Consider the following 17,397-nt stretch of genomic DNA (forward strand, 5'->3'; position numbering starts at 1 on the left):
AGATATTTGCCTAAAATTCTTGTTTCTGTTTTAATTACTTTCTGCATACATTATAGAAATCCTTTTGGTATTTTTATTATGTATAAATGAATGCATCATTCACTTTGAAAGTCATTTAAATTTTTCATGTTGTTAAAGTGCTAAGGAGATTGAAAAAGACTAATTTTCCATCAAAACGTACTGCATTGTAACATCAGAGTTGCAAGGTATTCTGTGAAAAGCCATAAACATGCTGTCTGAGGGAGGAATTAAAAGTGTGTTTTTTTTTTTTTTTTAAAGCACAACTTTAATTGAAGAGGAGGAGAGAAAAAGAGAAATTTCAAGAATGTTAATATTTCTGTTAGTTTTCATAAAGATGAGAAGCTGGAAGTAAATAATAGTAAATGACTGTCAGTATTAGCTTTATTAGAACAAAACAAAAGAATCCCCAAAAAGGGATGTGGACTTCATTAGAGGCAGGTGGATGTACTGCATTTCTTGGAGCTCTGTGCTGTCCAGGGTGTTACAGTCGCATGCTGCTCATCGCTTCTAAATTTTTAGGTACAATTACCATAATAACTTAGTTCATTATTCTTAACATTGTCTGGAAAGTGCATAATTCTTACAACTAGATGTATCCAAAATAGCTACACTGAGCTAATTGCCAACTGAGATAATATTTTGAAAAAACAACAAGGATGTGTTCTTACATTTGATGTCAATTTCTATAATCAAAATCATATAAAATAGGATTCCAACTAAAGCTATGGCACAGCTGGGCAAAGAAAGCATGTAATAAAATCATAAAATCCATCTGAGTTGAAAGGGATCTTTAATTATCATCTGGTCATAGGACATCTATGTTTCCAGATTTGCACTTGCTTGCTGCAGTCCCACCAGAAATGATCCTACTTTTCTTCTTGTTCCTTAAATGATATGACACCTTTCCCAGTCTGGATGCTAGACCACAGACTGAATCCCAGCAGATCAAGCAGCCTAGTTCCACGTGACTGTTATTTGTGTATCTCCTGATAACAAAATTCCTTTTGGTTTCCAGACTTTATAGTTGTTTTACCACATCCCATGCATTCTTCCAAGCTTATCCCAAAGCAGACTTCCAACTCTTGCTCTTAGCTCCATCTCATCATTTAAAATAACTTGCTGCTCCCACAACTAAGGCTGTCCTGTTATATACTGTTAGACCTGTTTCCCCAATAGCTTTTGTTTTCAGGAGCTCATCTTACCATCCTGATCTCCACACTATAACTCACTCTGTACGCTATATCTGCTGACAAACTGCAATTGCTAATTAGAAACTAAAGTCCATCAAACGATCCAGTTCTGTGTAATATACGTGTGCTTTATGGCAGGTTTTATGTTGCTCTTTAGTACAAATTTCTTTAACAATCTAGACTGGAGGCAACTAAGTATAAACTGTTGACAGATCTGAAGGAACAGCAGGAGGCTCTGTCAAGAGAGCAGTGTTGAGTAGATGAAGCTTTTAGCATCTAAACGCGGTTTAACTGCATTCCAAACAGTATGTCTCACTGCAGTCTGATTCTCCTTAAGTTCTTGTCAAACACTATTGTTCTGCTTTATTTTGGAAACCTTCTGTTTGTGATCTGTGCCCAATCTGCTAAGCCTTTATTTATCCCTGACAAACAGCCTGGATGCAACTGCCACCAAAACTCGACTAATAATGTGGTGTTTGTACAGGGTTGTCTGACGCACCTATAGAGCTGGGATAAAAGTCTTGAGTAAAGCCCTTCTGAGATTTGTAGCACATTGTGAATTTGGCTGAGTTTCATTTTGAAAACCTCATGTTCAACAAATGCTGACATGTGAAATTGTCTGTTTTTTTTTTTTCCGGGACAAGTGGTGACAGCCAGAACATAACATAGCCCTCAGAGTTTAAAGTATCTGCATTACAATTATTTACTTACTGCAATGTTCATTTTGCATGAAATTCATGTCTCATTAATTGAACATATTACTGGGGGAGGCAAAGACATAGTTTGCTACTGCTGACTGTACTTGGTTACATCTAGTCCATAAAACCTTCTTGGATCTGGTTTGGTTTATTTTGGGCAGAGGTTTTTCTGCCATTTCTGCTCTTCTCAGCATGGTTGCCCAATATTTTTCAGCTTGTATTTTTTAATTCAAAGTTCTTATTCTTGTTCACCATTTTTGTTGCCTTTCTGAATAATTTTATTATCAGGTCCAGAGAGATTTCTCATGCTTATCTGTCTGGGTTTTAATCTGCTTTTCATGTTTGAAGTCCAATCATGTTATAACAATAATTAAAGCATATTTATACTTGCATAGCACTTATCTCTCCTTTTTCATGTTAGTAAGTGTTGGCTAGTGTCTTGATCTAAGGAAAGATGCTATCAATAACATCTCTGGCAAAAGAGAAACACTATGGAACTTGCTGTTCATCAGGATATAAAGTTATGCTCAGTTGTTTACTCTTTCTTTTTGATTGTATGAACCTTGAGTTGTATCACAGCTACAGGTGTCAGGAAAGGGGATCCTGCCCAGCATGGCAGCTGGCAAACACTATTTTCTGTTTGAGAAACAAATCAATATGTCCAACTACCTGGGCAAGTGTTTTAACTTCATGGATATTTTATGGAAGGTCAGCATGGTGTCCTTGTGTGTATTTTAAAAAGAAGTTACTGATTGTATTTTTTGAGAGGAAGAGTTCTAGTATGTTGGTATGCTCTGCAACTGCTATCACAGTAAAACTCAAAGATGGGGAGATAATATATGCTTCACTAAACATTGTGCTGCTCTTGCTGGTGCACTCCAGGACACATGTTGAAGCAGAATTCTAACTACTTAGGAAACTTTAAGGTTAAACAAGGAGATAGCTAGCTAGTTTAGATGCCTCCAAGCATGGACAGCAGCTGTCTGTGGGTGTTTGGGATTGTAACTTTGGATTTAGGATTCTCACTTCTGTTCAAGTCTTGCCTCAGGCATCAAAGTCCTCAGTTGGAGCTAGCCCCAAACCCCAGCTGGTGCACATCAGTAGAGATCAGTTATACTTAGAAGCACCAAGCACATGATCCTGCTTGCTGCAGGCAGGAATAATTTCACTTGCTGTTCAAATGAGCTGGTCTAGAACAATCAGATGTAGATGTAATGTGACAATACAAATTCACATAGAGACATTTGGATTTGAGGTTCTTTTGACTAAAGTCAAAATTTGCAAAAACATCATGGAAGCTTTATTCATTTGGTTTTTAGGCTTTACTTCATCAGAGTCTGCAAGAACTGTTACAATTTTTGAGGTTAAATTATTTTTTCCAATACCACCTCTCTTGCCAATGCCAGTTCCCATGGCTCTTTATGTATACCTATATATTCCTGATTTCTAGGAAATAAGCATAGAAATCATAAGCCAGTGGTGTAGGAGCTCTGGAAACACATTGAAATGGATCAAAAGGAATGTAATAGTAGAATGAATAGAGTTTCTCGAGGCCTCTTATGCTTCCTGGAAAAGAGACAATAAAAGGGAGATAGATGCAATACCAAATACCTGTGATGCACGTCCTTCAAGAGTTCAGTTCTCCAGGGATGGCCACCAGGCACTTCTACCAGCAAGTATGCCTACCAAGAAACTGAAGTGATTTTAATTCTGTTTTATTTATTTCACAATGATCAAGTGGTTTTTTTTTTGTTTGTTTGGTTGTTTTTTTTGTGTGAAATCATAGCATCACCGAGTTTGGAAGAGATCTCTAAGGTCACCCAGTCCAACCATCTTCTTATCACCAGTACTTCCCACTAAGCCATGTCCCTCAGTACAACATCTAAACGTTTCTTAAACACCTCAGGGGTGGTGACACCTCCCTGGGCAGCTGATCAGTCTCTTAGAGAAGTATTTCCTGATGTCCAACCTGAATCTCCGGTGCGGCAACTTGAGACCATTCCCTCTAGGCCTACTCCTACTGTTAGTCACCTCCCCACAACCTCCTTTCAGGGAATTGTAGAGAGCAATAAGGTCAACTCTTAGTCTCCTCTTCTCCAGACTGAACAATCCTGGTTCCCTCAGCTGCTCTTCTTGAGACTTGTGCTCCAGACCCCTCACCAGCTTTACTACCCTTCTCTGAACAAAATCCATGCCCTCAATATCTTGTAGTGAGGGGCCTAAAACTGAAGACAGTACTTGAGATGCAGCCTCAGCAGAGATGAGTACAGAGGGGTGATCACATCCCTGCTTCTAATGCTATTCCTGATAGAAGCTAGAATGCCTTTGGCCTTCTTGGCCACCTGGGCACACTACTTGCTCATGTTCAGCCAAGCATTGACCAGTACCTCCAGGTCCGTTGTCTTCTAGATGATGGTGTTCCATCCACTCTTTCTGGATTAATCCAAACTTGTTGGTCCTTTTAAAAAGTTCTTTCTTGAATGGCAGCCCAGGGCAGTATTATTTTCCAAGGCCAAGAAGAAGTTTTAATGATTTACAGGGTGAAAAAAATATAATGTTCACATATTATGCTATGAATATTAAAAAAAAAAATCAGGCTTTTAGCTAAATGCCACAGTATGCTGGAAGTGCTTATGCCACATGTGTAATCATTCTTGTTAATGCGAAATGGGGCCATTGGTACTGATCATATTTCGTTTTGACAAGATTAGCAGTTGAATAACGGCACTCTGAAGAGTACCCAGAGCATGATTTTAAGATTGTTTAATTTTTCTGATGTTTGAATGACAGTTAAAGTTTATCAGGTGGTTTGTAGGTTTTTTTTATAAAAATAAATATAGAAATAAAAAATGCAATTTTTCAAAATGAAGCTAATTTTTTCTTATCACTCCTCAGAACACGTGGTTTGTGTGTACAATTAAATATTCTTAACTCATGGTAATTTAATAGTCTGCTGTTACTAATCAGTGTCTAGGTGAATTATACATGGGAGATGAATGCCACAAGTTCAAATAGTTTGTACTAGCTGCTGCAACCTTTACTCTATGAAGGTACAATAATCACTAGGCTTTATGAAACCTTTTTTTTCCCTGATAGTTTCCTCTCAGTAAAACTCTTTTTCTGGCTCAGTCTGCTGTTAGTGATTTCTCCTGTCAAGAAGCTCTTCTGAATCCTTAGTTTTTCAGTACTGGTTTCTGACCTTGGATTGAGTATGTAGGTATTGTGTGCCTACTGAAATAGGATAAGGAAGTTGTTGCATCTGAGTGATTTGTGTGATGCTGGGATAGCAGAAATGTAATGAATGTGCTTAAAAAAAAAATACATTGCCATGTGTGTAAAGACCAGTGATAGGATCTACTGCATGAACCATAGGTCAAAAAAATGACAAGAAGAGAAAGACATTAGTTCAAACTTCTCATACTTTCTATGTGCTCTGTGAGAGTTTCTACAGCTTAGTCCTACCTATCCCAATACCCCTGCACCTTAAGATGCAGCAAAACCAGCAATGATGCCCACCCCAAATCCTTTACCCCTTCTCCCAGGTGGGGTTTCCTGTGAATTTGACTTGAGCCACCTCTATGCCATGCTATTTCTTGCATTTCTGGAACTATTCCCTGCAGATCGTGTACTTGTCTTTTTCAACAGCATTACTTCAGTGGAGTTGATTTTTGTGCCTGCAGCCTGGCCCCACTGCAGCTGTTCCACTTTCAGAAAGCGTACCTTCTTTCCTATGAAAATGAATCTGGTCTCGCTATGATGCTGATATAGCCATATGGTCCATGTAAACATTGTCTTGTCGTCTCAGAAAATGAGTAGAAACAGGAGGGATAAAAGCCTCCACACCTAAGCAGCCAGATGATTGCTTCTACTGTGACCGTGGGCTAGGCTGCTGCTTTTAATCCCACTTGTGTTTTGTTCTTTTGCCCCCAGTGGTTCAGTCTGACGTCTGTGCTATTCATATGGCTGCAGGAAAGGAGGCGGTTTCCAGAAAAGGCGGGAGGAGTGGGGGAAAAAGAGGAGTTGAAAACTGATGAATTTTTTCTCTTATTTTTCTGCACTGATAGTTTGAGGAATACTTCTCAGTTTGTTGAAAGATGTTTACTAGGTATCTCATGAGGAGATAGATTTGATTTTTGTATGCATTATGTATGATGTTGCCAGCAGAGGTAAGAAAAGAATAATGCCATTGAAAAAGGCTCTGCTAAGATTTCTTCTAGAGTATAGCCCTGGTCATCTGTGTTGAAGTAAGGTAATCCAAACTAAAAGGTGTGCAAGGAAGGACCAGTTGGTGATAGGAAGAGAGTCGACTCTACAGGAGTTTGGTAAAGTTGTGCGTGCACTGCACTGCTGCGCTGTACAGAGTAGCCATGATGGAAGACAATTTGGAAGCAATAGAATGATGTCAGCATTCTGTTGTGGCTAACGATACGTCTGTGCCTAGTGGCAACAGTAATTAGCACAGGCACCATGCTGTATTAATGCTAGTATGCAAAAAATTAAGCAAAAATGGGTGAGATGAGCCAGGTGAATACACTGCCGTGCTTCAGGCTAGCCCTATTACAGAGATAAGATCCAGAAGGATCTTGGCTAGCTCATCCTTCCAAAGGATGCTGAAAGGACAATAGTTCAGTCTTTATAAATACCTAGACTGGAAATCACTAGAAAATGAGGGAGAGAAAGTGAACTAAAGAGCTGTTTTGACAGATTAAAAAATTGTGAAGGAATTTCCATGTTTAATTACATATTTTAAAAGGCGTTTAGGGACCTTCAGTTGTTGACATTGATGCTTATTTTAGAGATAATATAAATGAAAGAATTGTAAGAAAATCTTATGAAGTCTAAAATACTGTGTCAAGTTGCCCTGCAAGATGTCTGAAACTTGCTTTTCTTGTTATGATTATAAGCTTATGGTTAGAAGCATCCAATCTGAAACAACAGTTCAGAAATATGAATGCACTGATTCCCTATTTATCTCCTTGGAAAGTAATGCTCATTAGATTTTAAACATAAAATTTTAATGGCTAATTGTTTGAGAGAAGGAAGGAAAAAGATACTGGATGTGAAATCCAGACTGCAGATTGCTGCTGGGCGGAAGGAAAGGTTCAAAAGCAATGATGGTTAGGGAGAAGATAAGAGGGAAATATATAAATGTTGTTGGTTGTGAAGGCCAGATCATTTTCACTATAATCCTGAGAGCTATAATGTGGCACTTAGGACAGTAGAGAAAAAAAAATAGAACTACACAGACATTAGCAATAAATGAAATTACACAGTTCTACATGAAGAAGTGTAATTTACCTTTGGATAGGTAAAGTCTGCTGCCCTAATTTTACCAGAGCCAGCAGAAAATAACAGAAGCATTTGAAATTTGGACTTCTCAGCTGACTGAGTTTGACATGGAGCAAGGTCAACTTCTGCTTTGATTGAAAAGTTGAGGATGCCTGTTTGTTGCTCCTTTCCAAGCAGGGTTCCAGTGATGGCAAACACTGAAAGTTTTGATGTTTCACTTGCTCTGAAATCGTTAATTGCTTTGGACATGAGGCTGCAAATTGCCTTCATGACCCAAGGCCTTAATTGTTCAGAAAAATTACAGCGTACGTGAGAATTGTGCACTGTGTATGCTAGTGCAGATCCTGTTTGTCAGTACTGATAATAACCGAGTGAACTGTTTTACTTCTCATTATAATGCATACCAAGAAGTTTTTATGTAACATTTCATGTGTAGCTGTAAATTAAGTTGGAGAAGGGTTAATGTTAATCCATCTGACTTCAAGTTTGCTACAGAGTCCATTGAGCTTAATTTGACACAGTTTTGATTCAATTTTCCAATCTTTGTGTAATGATGATCTGTTTCAGGTACCGTGTAAGCAAATGCTTGGCTATTATTCACACCACTTGAGAGAGGCGAGAGCACAGAAAAGAGAAATTCTGTTGTTGTTGTTTTTTTTTTTTTTCCCAACAACATAACTTACCTTCACATTTATTGAATTTGTGTTTCAAAAAGAAAAGAAAAACAGCTGCATAACCAATTATTTATCTTTTCATAACCAAAGATAACTGTAAAGGACTGAAATCATGCCATTTTCTTTTTCTGTTCAGCAAAGCTAGTACCTGGAATATATGATTTGTGGGATAGTAATATTTCAGAAACATTGTTAATTCCATTATTTTTTTGTCCCCAGCTCCCTTTCTGATGGAGAGAGGAAAACAAAATTAGTCCTAAAGAAATAAATAAGTGTTGGTGTTAGGACCATAGATGCTGATATGAGCATGCTTTAAAAAAAAAGTCTAGGTTTCATTTGCATAGTTCTCTGCCACAAGCAAGATTTTGTTTTTTGTTTTTTTTTCCAACACAAAACAGACAGTGCATAAATCTTTACCAATACTTGGGTAAGAATATTTAAGAAAATTTAAGTGAAAGTAATGCTGCAGTACCACAGAAAGTTATCTTCCTGAAAGTTCATAAGCAGAATTTGTAGGATGTAAGTCACCAAGTAAATGAGAGTGACTTCCAATTTGCACATTACATCTGTGAGATGAATGGATGGAACATAAACACCTATTTATCTGCAGACATGAAAATGTAACTACAGCAGAACAAAGGATTAAAAAACACCCTCCAATCAGAATTCATTCTATGAATTTTTTCTTCTGTCAACAGTAACTGTGCACAGATCAGCCTGCTTAGTTTGTATGTGTGAACAGTGTTCCTGGCTAAAGTACTCTATTTAGATAGGAACAGGAAATTCAGATGATGCAGCAGAATCCAGTCTGTTTTCTTTCATGTAGCCCAGTTTGGGTGTGCATGTTAAAGTACATATGGATACGCTTATTCTGGTTTGCTGATTATTATGGAAAAGAGAATAGAGAGATAGGTGTTGCTAGCCTGCTTGTGATGTTACTTCATCCCCTCAGGCTGGTTGTGATCTATAGCTACCTACACAAAAATATTAATAGATATTGAAGGTGAGGCAGAACAGACTTCACCTTGGTTTTTAATGTTGCAGTATGTGTACACTTTCTGCTCTCCATTATTCTCCATTGCCTGTAACTCATAATAGTGCAAAGTAGCTATAAAATGCTACAGAATCAGCGTGGTCATAAATGACTCCAGAAAATTTAGAAGAGTGGAAAATCTGATATTTTATCTTCCACCAATATCAGCACAATGAACTTCATTGTACAGTAGAAAGAAAATACCTTCTCCCTGCCCAACATTATAGAATTCTTCCAGAAATTATTTTCATGAGTGTTTCTACTGGCCTTCTCTCCCAGGAAGAACATTCCATGGCACATTCCATCAACTTTAATTCTTCATGATTTATCTGCGGGTATCTTTTGTTGTCAATTACAGGCCTTTCCTCTTGTACATCTTAAGGCATGCCTTGGCCTTTCAGGCTGAACTTTCTGCCACATTTTCACTCCTCATAGTGTCAAGAGTATCAAGTTGTCAAAATCAATAAAGCTTTTGTAACACCTCGATGAAGAGGTGTTTTCTGCCTTTTGTTTTCCAAGCTTAAGGAAGGTTAAATCAGGTAACAGCAATAATAAGTGAAACATTTTACAAGCTATTAACTGTTTTCTAGCATGGTAGAAGGATGTCAGCTGGCTCCGCGCTATCTTAATTGTTTTTTTTTTTTTTTTATAATTGATTTCCATATACACAGTTACCCACTGAGCGACTAAGGAAGATATACTTCACTTATCATTTAGTTCTGGCCTCTAAGTAGAATAATTAGGGCTGAAAAGGCATTTAAGACTTTTTCTGAAACAACTGTATTATCTATTCTGTAAGGAAATTTAGCTGAGACTGAAGGTTAGGGTCTCTGGCTTGTCAGATCTTTCTTTTTTGAAAAAGTTATAAATTCCATCATCTCCAGGTTATGACTATTGAACTGTGCATCCCATAACAATCAGCTGTAGGTTTTCCTTTTATTTTAACCTCATCTTACTATAATTAGATCCTGGATCTAATGTGTAGATTTTCTGATCATTGTTCCTTGTGTCAAATTTGTTTATGAAACTTCTTCCAGTAGTAGTCCATGAAAGCCAGTGTTATACAGCAGCTTCCCCTCTGTGCTGCCTTACCTGTTCCTATGTCTCAAGGACAACTGAAGTGACATGGAAGTAGCATGTGAAGTTGTATCCCACTATGTATCTCTTTCATACTGAGTTCTTCTCTGAGCAGAGGACTCCAGTGACTGCTGAAGCACAGAAACTCTTTGACCCTAGCAGGAGGCCACAGAAAAAATGTAAAGATTGCATTTTTACATTATGGTAAACAATATATATGTGCACTTAAAAATGTGAGAGGGAAGAAGTTTTTGTGCAACCACAGGTTAGCTCAGTATCACCTCAGTGTTATGCATGAGGATATTGCCTATGAAAGAGGTATCACAGTTGTAGTTATACTCTCTTCTCACCCCCAGATGCTCATTTACCGTTTCAGGTCTGCGCTGAACACCTTCTGGCAATCTGTAAGAAATAAAACCAAGAGATGTTCTCTTCAACCTCTTTATTGCAGAATCACAGAATGGCCTGGGTTGAAAGGGACCTCAAAGATCATGAATCTCCAACTGCCCTGCCACATGCAGGGCCACCAACCTCCCCATTTAATACTAGACAAGGTTGCTCAGGGCTCCATCCAACCTGGCCTTCAACAGCTCTAGGGACGGGGCATCCACAGCCTCTGGGCAGCTGTTCCAACACCTCACCTCTCTCATTGTAAAAAGCTTCCCCCTGACATTCAACCTAAATCTTCCCTCCTTCAACTTAAAACCACTTCCCCTTTTCCTGCTGTTATCTAACTTTTCAAAGACTTGATTCCCCTCCTGTTTGTAGGCTCCCTTTAGGTACTGAAAGACTGCAATTAGGTCACACTGCAGCCTTCTTTTCTCCAGGCTGAACAAGCCCAACTTCCTTAGCCTGCCTTTGTAGGGAAGGTGCTCCAGTCCCCCTACAGTGACATAGACAGCGGGATCAAGTGTACCTTCAGCAAGCTTGCTGATGACACCAAGTTGAGTGGTACAGTTGACATAACTGAAGGAAGAGAGAGGAAGGAAGACTAGGAGGTGATCTTATCACTGTTTTATAAGTATCTGAAGTGCAGGAGTCAAGTGGATGGAGATAGGCTCTTTTCAATGGGTGTGTAGAGGCAGAACAGGGGCAATGGGCAAAAACCACTGGTTGTGTTAGGAATCTATTATTTGCAACCATTATGATTAGAGTGTATGAGAGAGGATCATATGGGAGAGTTTTGCAGTCAGTGCCTGATACGTGATAAATTTCGGCAACATAAGACTGATCCTGGGAAAGCTGAAAGACTTACAGTACCATGTGCCAAGAATGTGATCTGATTAGCTTTGAAGCATTGGTTTAGAAAGAATTTTTAGCTCATACTGGACTGGTTTAAGCTTATGCTACCACGGCTTACCTTTTATTCAAAGACAGTTAAGATCTGCCAAGAATGATTTTTCTATTGTAACCTGACTGAAAAAATCAGTCTAGATGGGAAGCGTCACTGGAAGAAAATTCAAGTATGTAAAAATACTAAATGAAGTTTTCTTTCACAAAACCCACTGATTTCTTTCCTACATTTTACGTTACACTATTTACAATTTTGTTCCAAGGCATGATGGAAAGTATATTCATTTTCATCGTTAGTGATGTGTAAAATTTGCTGCTATCACTCCTATTACTAGACGTTTTTATTGTAGAGAACAGAAGGTAGCTTAGACAGGCCACAAATCTTTCCTGGCAGCACTGTATCACTCACAGTATGCTTATGGCAAAAATTAGTTAATTCAAGATGAATTTTATATTCCTTGGGTCCTGGCATAAATTTCTCCAAATTTTATATGCATTATTGCCATCAAGTCAAAAGATGAATTTGTATCAGCCTACTTGACTAAATGTGCTCCTGATTTAGATGGTAATCATTCTAACACCTCTTCTAAAAATGATGTATGTTGCCTATTAAGTCCACCAGAAAGGACTTTAAATGGCAGAATTCAATAATATTGGTCTAAACTGTTACTTCTATTTACCTTCCTAGGACTGTAAATCCTCAACTACGTGGTGTTTCCTACTTTATTATCTTTGTGAATAAAAACTAATGAGAGTGTAGTCCTTATGCATTGTTGAGACTCTTCTGTCTTGTACATTTGAGATGTTCTTTATTGTTAGCATTAAGGAAATAAGGTTCAAAATTTCTCTAAAAAATACACTTTCTCAATATTATATGAAAGAGCACATCTGGATTTGATATGATTTCCCATTGCAACTTATTGTATTCATAAACTTATACGTAATTCTTGTACTTAAAGAATTGTAAATTCCTATCATCCTTCTTACATACGAGAGCTTGGGGGTGAAGCTAATAACAAATGAATGTTTGTTGCAGATGAATTAAAACATCTTTTTCATTCTCTTCTGCTCTGGGAAAACAGTTTGAGGTACGTTTCACGTTTCACTACAATATTTAGTAAATTCGTTTTCTCTTGTAGGTCATTGCTGCTGTTTTGTTTTTTAGATCCACTTCCCTATGTTTTTTTTCTACCCCATTCTCCCTCTCCCAGGGTGTGGGTCTGCAGGTCCCTCCACCCAATTATTCATGGAAATGGGCCATGGAGTTGGTAAGAAAAACTCGTGAAGCGTAGCTGGAAAAGGATTGAGTATATAATTTGGGGGAGAAAAAGCAACATAAAAGAATGGGAATTCAGATTCTTGATACTAACTGTTTTGGAAGTGCTTGATCTTTTCATTAGTATTCCACTAATTCCATTAAAATTTGCTATTATTAGACTGTATAATCAAACTGCATGGAGCACTGCATGCTATATTAAAATGTATGAATTATGTGTATGGGAGAATATAAAAAAATGAAAACATGCAAGGTTATGAAAATTATCAAAGCTAGTGAGAACATTCTAGGCATTTAGGGAGCTAACTGTAGCACAGATGAAACAACTAATTGCAAAACCTTGAGCTAACAGGCAAAGAGAAGCTGAAGGCAGAAATCAGCACAGTAAATTATGCTTCTTGTAACAAATGTCACAAGTTGAAGAAGTGAATATTATTTGGAAAAGCAAGGCAAATGCAGTAACAGTTCATAATAAGCAGTGATAATTTATGCCCACAGCATGAGAGAAGATTGACAAGAGTACCGCTGCATATATGGATACTCAGAGAAGGAGTGGGTAGTCGCAGACAAATTTGGAGACCAGTGCTCAAGTCAACCAGAAAATATTAGCAGTGGAGGAGAAAAACTGAAGATTTTGTGTACATGAAGGCTTACTGTAGTTAGCCAAGGAGTAGGATAAAGTGATTACATGAGTAAATAGCAAATATTTTAATATTCAGCTCTTCAGATTACATAGAAAAAGATGTATAATTCATTAAGACATTACATTTTGAAAGAGAAGAAGTTAGAAAAACTGAAGTAAATATCAGAAATGGAAATGTGTCAGAAATCAGGAGGCTTTTTAAAGAGAACAGAATAAAAGTAGAAAAGCCTGTGATTCATACCCTTTGAAAAATAAGTCTCTGGAGTTCTCAGGACCAGGATGTGATCATTAGATAAGATACTGAAAAAGATAGACAAAAATCATCAGAGGACCAAAAAGTGAATGGAAGAGCACCAACACATAGGAAGCTTTGAAGACTTCTCACTTGAAAGAATAAAAGAGGAATTCAGCAGAATGTCCATATTGATAACACAGAACAGGTTCAAAAGAAACGTGTTCTCATGTCTGTGAAATAACCTTTGCAAAATATACTGCAGTTAAACAGTGTTTATGCATATCCAGTTTCTATGGAGATTATATACTTCAAACAATAAAATTATACAATTCAATGATAATTTATTTGGCAGTGAGGTTAAGCATTCTGCAATTAAATTTGCATACACATGCATTACTAATAGTCTGCATTATCACCAGTCCAATTATTTGATGAAAGATGAGGTTTAAGTATTAAGTACGATGTATATTCACAAAGAGTTTCCAAGCTGAGGTGGCTGAACTGCATTTGAAGTACATAATTCTGCTAAAATGGTCCATGTTGCTAATCTGATTGTTGCTACCATTTAGAAACCCAGAGGTCCATTTAATGTGCCCTATCCCAAGCATTTTCTGAACTTTGGATGTTCCTGGACTTTTTTTTTTTATAGCTTGAGAATTCAAAGTAAATTAAAGTTTATCCTGTTAATATTTGAACCAAAGCAAGAGGAGAATTTGAGGAGAATTTGGAATTTGAGGAGATGACCCAAGAAAGACACTCATGAAAGAGTCAAGCTTAGTGAGTGGAAATGTGTCATTGGAAGCCAATAATGAACATTTAAAACAGCAATACTTAATATCACAAGAAATTAAAGGTTTTTTTTTCCTCTACTTTTTGTCTTTGTATGACAAAAACATCCCTATTTGCTTCTGAGCAATAAGGCTGTTAATCTTAGAAAGTGTAGACTGAGAAGCCTCTTAATTCGTACAATCTGTTTATGCAGAGAAAAATAAACTACTGTCTGATAGGAATATTGTGTGCTAGGTTCAATTTTTGTCATTCAATACAAGTTTTTTTTAATGTTTTACATCCTTGAGGCACAGTTCCATTCTTAATTTCACTACTCAAAAGATTTGCTAATATCCGGAATAAATTCCAGCTGCTTAATCCCAATTTCATTTTTGTATTCAATCCCATTGCTCTTGATGTCCACAGCAGTATTTCCAGCTCCTTACTGAAACTTGATTAGATGTTGTTAATACTGAGCACAAAGCCTGCAAGAAATAGCAGCTTCTGTGCTTCTTCAGACATGTACCATGTTTCAGATTCCTCAGGGTAGTTGCCGTTGATTGCAATAGCACTGTCAGATGCCTTTCTTTCTGTGCTTTGGGGCTTTCCCTGCTTTGTGGCGGTGGCTCAGCCAAGTGAGAGGAATGCCTTCTCCAACAGGCGGAGTTTTCCAGTGGCTCAGATGAAGCCGATGAACAAACATGCACTGCAGGGTAAACTGTCTTCACAAATACATGTCAGGTTTTGTTCACTTTCATGTGCAGAAGCAAAAGACGAAGTGACAGACTGGCTAGATATTCAGAATGTGCTAATTTTCTCTGCAGTCTGAAACAGACAAAGCAGGCAGGAGGAAAACTGCAGTCAGTTGTAACAGAAATACTACAGAACTAAAGCATGTGGTATGTTTAATGTGTATGTAGCACAGCGTGTGCACGTTTTCTTCCCTAAGGGTCAAAAGTATTTTGTATTCATGAACTATCTCAAAAACTAAAAAACAACCTTTCTTAGGTGAGAAATGAGAGCTGTTTAAGGCAAGTAGTGAAGGAAACTGCTGTATCTAGATAAAATTTAAGGTTTATTCAGTACTTATTAACTTTTATACAGTATTGAATGTGTGTTCATGTGCAGTAGAAATCCAACATAATGGAAGGCACATCTTAGTTTTAAAGAAAATTGTTGATCAAGGCCAAAAAATATTGATTTGGAGATTCCTAAAGCATCATTAGACTTATCAGTGGTTTACAGGCTGGTTCGGCCTGGTTCCATGACTAGCAGGGTGGAGGGATTTTGTGAATCTGCACCTCTGAAAAAGGGAAACAAGGGACCCCAAAATAATTAAAAACAGCGGCAACAATCTGAGGAGAAATAAACTAATTTGCTAAATATGGTATGCAAGATAACATACTATAATGCAACATAATAAGAATCAAAGCTAACATATATAATGAGAGAAAGTGTCCGAGAGATGGATAGACCTCACCATAACAATGAGGTGAGATGCAGCAGGGAAAAAAGCCTGATGAAGAAGGGCTGTCAGATGACCTATCAAGGCTTTATATCTGTTCCTCCCCAAGCAGAAATGATAGCAACGCAGTGAACGGTCTTCTGGGAAATGTAGTCCTTTTTTCTCTTTGGGAACAGGTACCTTAACTGGAGCATTAACACTTCAACTCTCAGTGCAGCACTACGTGATGCTATGATGTGGAATACCAATAACCAAATATCATAAAACCATGACAAGATTGTAATGAGTTCTTCGCAGTTTGCAAATGCCAGACTGCTTCCCTACCACTAGCTAGAATCAAGGTTAGGAATAAACTAATAAATAACAGCAGGAAAAAAAAAAATCAACCTCAAAGCTGATTGTCTTTCAACTATTACAACTTTCCTGTTAAAATTGGAAAAATGAAAATACAATTTAAGTTCTACTTGTGCTGGATAGTCGAGCTGTTTACTTCGAATATTTTTCATTAACTTAGTTATTCAAATAGTATAGCATATCAGAAGTATATCAACATCAATTAACCCTAGAGACACTACTTATTGCTTCTCTGAAGATTGGTAAAAATTGTATCCTGATTTCTAACTTCCTGACCCATTTCTATTCTGCTTCCAGCCTCTGTGGCCAGACATTATAAGGAGTACCTAATGGAAGTTCAGCAAATGTGATGGCAATAACAGATCGCCAAAAACTGCTTTCTTATGCTGACAGAACAGGAGCAATCAGGTAGGAACAGCTCTCAAGTTCACCTCTTCTATGGAAGTATTTCACTAGTTGCTACAAAATGTGTTGAAAAAAAATTTTTGTGTTTTGGGGAAACTGGATTGACCATCTACATTGTTTAAACAGTGGATGTGGATTAGACCGTGTACATTCAACTTGTCAGTGCCTAAAGACTGCTTAATTTCTTTGTAAATACGGTTGTGTTCACAATAAATCTATTGTCCAGTCTCCTCACCTCTTTTATGTTTGGAATTATCTTGGTAATTTTAATGAGTAATTTTAGTAAGTTTAAGATTAATAGCAAATATTTTTTGAATTTACATCTAGAAAGCCTTTGCTGAAGGTCTAATACTCCATTATGGAAAATCAAAAACAAAAAAGCTTTAAGAGTTTTCAAAACCCTTTATTTCAGAATCTTTCAAATTACAGTACGCTAACCTTGTTCATTTATGTTACACTGCTACTACATTTCAACATGTGGCTTTTAAATGCATGCCTCTTTTTCCCCCGCTTTCTTTCCTGTTTCCCTACTAGGGCTCTCATGTGTCCATTCTACTTTTGCTGCTCTGCACATAGTGAATGTAGTTAAGTTCACTCTGCTCAAAGTACGTGGCTCAGCCAGACTACCACAAGAAGCCTTTTGAAAGGAACAACTGAATGTTGCCATCCTGTATTGTACTCTGCTAGGACACATATATTTATGTATGATAGCTATGGTTTATTAAAAGCTATGATTTTTGTAGTAGGTCATTCTTCCTCTTTTAATCTTTCAATATAGACTTCTGATCAGATCCTTCTTCATTCTTGTAGTTAGGTAGCAATTCATCTACCTTCTTGTGGCATATGGGTTAAGATTATCGTATACTCATGATGGTAGCCTTAATTGTCATCCATATCTAATTATTTTATAGTCTGAAATCCTCTTGTATTTTGTCCTGGTTGTGCAACTGTATTCACATATTCACTAAGCCAAATG

This window comes from Tetrao urogallus (genome assembly GCF_951394365.1).
Source record: "Tetrao urogallus genome assembly, chromosome: 6".
Classification (NCBI taxonomy): domain Eukaryota; kingdom Metazoa; phylum Chordata; class Aves; order Galliformes; family Phasianidae; genus Tetrao; species Tetrao urogallus.